General features: G+C 29.5%; 1 pseudogene across 1 annotated transcript; it reads right to left on the bottom strand.

Annotated features, from left to right (window-relative positions):
• Nucleotides 1–841: 841 nt before the first annotated feature.
• Nucleotides 842–922, bottom strand: BDBG_17076 (annotated as a pseudogene). The gene has a single exon. The product of its transcript is annotated as a tRNA-OTHER (tRNA).
• Between the last annotated feature and the right edge of the window lie 3,652 nt (nt 923–4,574).

Raw genomic sequence — 4,574 nt, 5'->3', positions numbered from 1 at the left:
TTTGATGTTCTTCTCTTTTAAATTTTCAAAATAGAGTTTAAGATCAGTTCAAGATTCATTTGACTATTATGAATCTGACTATTTCTAAGTCTCTTTAAAGCAGCTTGACTATCAGAGAATATTCATACCTCTTTCAAACAATTTCCTCTTTTATAAGATTTCATTTCAATGACTACGGGCGCTAGCCACCCGCAGGATGCATCTTAAGCTAATTACATTTAACCCTCTATAATTAACTGACCACCGCGTCTGTCCTCTCGGGCCAGCCACTAATTTCCAGGGGCATTAGTTAGTGGCTGCCACCGCTCACTTGATGGCGTACACACCAAGCTTCCGGTTGCTGATCTCGGCCTCATTAGATGTCCATAGGCCTACCAATCAGCCATCATGGCCTCGCCCCGTGTTAGGGACTAATCATAGGCTTGATGACTGCAGTCCTCCCTGTCAGTATTAGGGCTTGACAGGGAGCTTGCAGGCTCTAGCCTATCAGGGTGCCCTGCCTAGGGCCTAGATGCGCGTCTAGGCCTGCTAGTCGGGTGATTTTCAAAATCATTCCCTGTATTTGAGAGGGAGCTAGACTCCGATGACAGCCCTAGTTATGGACTCGCTTAAGTAGTGTATAACCACTACATTAGGCTTGGCTCTATATCATTAGAACCTTGACGGGTTGCACAGTAGAATAGTGAGACATTGGCACCCCATGCCGGCCCTGATGGGTGTTCACAGAATCTCACTTAACTAGTGGCTTGGCTTGCAGTAGAGAGTTCTACCCCGCACCAAGCCTTACTAATTAGGCTCAGCCTCTATTACATGGGGGCTTTCATGAGTAAGAAGTGGCAGGTGCCAGCGGTGGGATTCGAACCCACGCACCCCTAATGTGTGTGGCCTTGGTTACCAGTCTTACCAACTGGGCCACGCTGGCAACTGAAGATAATAGTCAAGTTAGTAAATCTATAACTGTAAGCTCAAAGAGAAGAAACTCTCAATGATTGAAATTCTTAAACTCAAATTCTTCAGCTAAACATAAACAGAATTTGAATTCTCAAATATGTGTTTAAATTAGAGAATTGAGAAATAACTCTGTTAATAAACTAGAAAGAATATAAGCAGATGAAATTCCTGCTTTTCAAAACAGTTATAATCTACTATCAGATAGTAATGATTAGATTCTGCTTTATTTCTACTCTTATTTAGTATGAATATACAACAAAAACAATAAAAAAAGTTTAAAAATTCTTCAAAAATCATATTAACTTAAAATAATGTGAATAGAAACTGAAATTGTATTTATTCTTATCTTCAGATTATATTTGAATAAAAAGTTAACTTTGTACTTCTTTAAGAATCAAACTTTGATGCTGAGTAAAAGTATATTATTTCTCATTCAAGCTATTACTAGTTTCTACCTGAAAAATCAGAGAAAAAGTTAAAAGTAGTGATTTATGAAAGAAAGAAATCAAGATATTAATTTAATCTGAGATTTAATATTATATCTGACTCTGATATTCTACTGAGTGATATTACAGATAAAGAGAATGAGTTTGATATCATTCAACTTATAAATATCTATAATGGAAAGTTATTGAAAGAAAACAATAATATCTGAATAATTAACAGAGAATTTTTGAATATAATTCTCTTAAAAAACTCTATCATTGCAGTAGACTTCAATGCATATTATCTCTGATAAAATTCAGAATTCAGAAGAGTAGTAAGAGTAGATAAACTGATTAAATAAACTTTTAAGTATTTAATAGATTTAGTTAACAAGTCTGATTAATAAACATTCTTTACAAAAGATATAAAACAGAAATCTATTATAGATCTAACTTTTTTATCATAAAATCTGATTATAAAAAGACTTATAAACTGATTTATTAATTTAAATGAGATCTCAGAATCAGATCACAAGATCATTTAATTTGATATTAAACTAAGTGAAAAATAAATAAGTGAAAATTCTCTTCTCTCTAATCAGTATAACTTTGAAAAAGCTGATTGAAAAGTAGTTAAAGAAAGTGTAAAACAGCTGAAATCTGAAAAGAAGAGTAAGCTGTATTGAAATCAGAGTCAAGATATCTTAATTTAAAACTTGAGAATAGAGTAAAGCTGATTACATTTATTCTTCTAATAAGTATTAGAGAAAATATTTCAAAGAAAAAGTCTTCTGAGTATTTCAAATCTTGATGAAATAAGAATATCACTTTTAAAAGAAAATAATTAGTCACTGCTAAGAGTGATTGAAAGAATAACTTAATATCTGATAAAGAGTTCAAAGCTATTCAAAATGAATATTTCTCAGATATTAAAAGAGCTAAAACAGACTACTGAAACAGATTTCTTAGTGAAGTATAAGAAAAAGAAGTTTTTACAATCTTCAACTATACTAAAACAAGAAGTGTAGTAAAGCTTTCAACCTTAGAATACAAATTTCAGAATGAATTATATACAGTAAAGTCTTTTGAGAAAAAGTATCAAGCTTTTATAAGAATTCTCTTTAAAAATTTATCACATTTAGAAGAGAAGAATATGTCACTTTATAAATATATTAATGAAAATAACTGACAATGATCTGAGCTTATATATGATGAAGTAGAGTCAGCTATATTCTCAAGTTTAATTAAAACTGCTGCAGGGCCTGATTCAATCAATTACTTAATTATTTAAAACAAATATTCCTACTTGAAGAATGAATATTTTAAGCTCTTTTTCAATCTCTTAAAAAATGATTACTATTCTGAATACTGAAGATAAGCTACTAAAGTAATTCTTATAAAATCTAATAGAAAAGCCTTAATTTCTAAGTTATATAGAGTAATATCTCTGTTGAACTGTTTAAGAAAAGTTCTAGAAAAGATAATAGCTACTAAATTATCTTTTATAAGCTCTATTAGTGATTCTCTTCTATTTAATGAATAAATGAGAGATAGAAAATAATGTTCTGCAATTGACAGTATTCTTTCAGTTATTTATAATATTCAAATAGCAAAGTATGAAGACCTGGTCTCAACTGCAGTTTTTATTAATATAAAAGATGTATTTGATTATATTTCAAAGTCTAAAATAATTCAAACTTTGATGTTAAAACTGTCACTTTCTCTAATAAAATGAGTTAACTGTTTTATATCTAAAAGAATTATACAACTATTCTTTGATGAAATAAAGTAAGATAAGACTGAGATAAAAATAGAAGTACTGTAAGAATCTTCAATCTCATCAGTTCTATTTGTAATATACACTGCATATATATTTCAGAATAGAGAGATGAAAATAGTGAGATCTTTAAATTATATAGATGATATTAGTCTAGTCTACAATTCAAAGACAATCAAAGAGAATTTAAAAGTGAGTGAGAAAGTAGTAAAGAAAATCTTTTCTAGAGCAGATATCAATCTAATTTAATTTAATATGAATAAAACTGAGTTAATTCACTTTTTTTTCAAGATTCAATTTGAAAAACCTAAGTGTAACTCTTTTGAATAAAGAGATTAAACTCAGTTTGAATGTCAAATGACTAGAAGTATAATTAAACTCCAAGTTGAATTTTAAATAGCATATTCAGCAAAGAATTATTAAGTCAGAGTAGACTGACTGCTGAGGTTATAAATTTAATTTCTGATTTCATTTGATCTGATTCTATACATTTCCTGGCGTGAATCCCGCTGGGACTAATTATTAAAAAAAACATGCAAAGTGACTATATATCAAATCTCAAAATGAGACTATGACTTAGAAAAAATAAGAAAGTGATCTCATTTAGTCTCATTTAGTTTCATTCTTGATATAAAGTTACTATTTTTAGACATTTTAACATTTCTTTTAGCCTATTTTTAATTTTTTAAAAAGTAACACTTTTTAATAACTCTAAAATGAGATTTAAAGTCATTTAAAGCAATAAAAATAATTTAAATGTAGAAGTGAAAATCATGATCTCATTTGAAAAATGTGATAAAAGTAGACAGTAAGTCTCACTGAGACAGTATGAAATCACTATATAATCTTAAAACTGTGTAATAAGATCAGTCAAATTAATAATGGAACTATCAAATATTCTGGTCCTGATTTCAGACACGGTCACACGGTCAGTCTAAGACGGAGATACTGAGAGAGGTCTATTCTTTCAGACTATGAGTCAATTATACATAGTCTGTATCATCTCAGTAGCTGATTATAAAGTTCAAGTTTAATAAAATAATCAAGATAATTTCACTAATCTCTTTCAAAGTCTGTAAAACAGAGCTTTGAAAAGAGTTATGAGAGCATTCAAATCATCTTCTATTAAAGCAATGAAAATTAAAGAGTCAATTTCATCTTCTACTATTTGATTTGAAAAGACCTGCATGAACTATGCTCTGAGAGTCATGAAGATGAGCTTAAATCATATAATCAGAGAAAGAGTCTCTTCTTCATTTTCATTAATTAACTCAAGAAATGAACTGAATTGAAATAGATTTCTTAATTGAAATGAGAATAGTGTTTCAAAGAAAATACTCTCTCAACTGTATAGACTATATTTACTGATTAAAAATCAATTTTCTTTATTAAATATTGAGAAAATTGATCATGACAAGATA

The sequence above is a fragment of the Blastomyces gilchristii genome, assembly GCF_000003855.2.
Source record: "Blastomyces gilchristii SLH14081 genomic scaffold supercont1.8, whole genome shotgun sequence".
Classification (NCBI taxonomy): Eukaryota; Fungi; Ascomycota; class Eurotiomycetes; order Onygenales; family Ajellomycetaceae; genus Blastomyces; species Blastomyces gilchristii.
The sequence above is the reverse complement of the archived record's forward strand: the minus strand, read 5'-3'. Positions and strand labels throughout refer to the sequence as shown.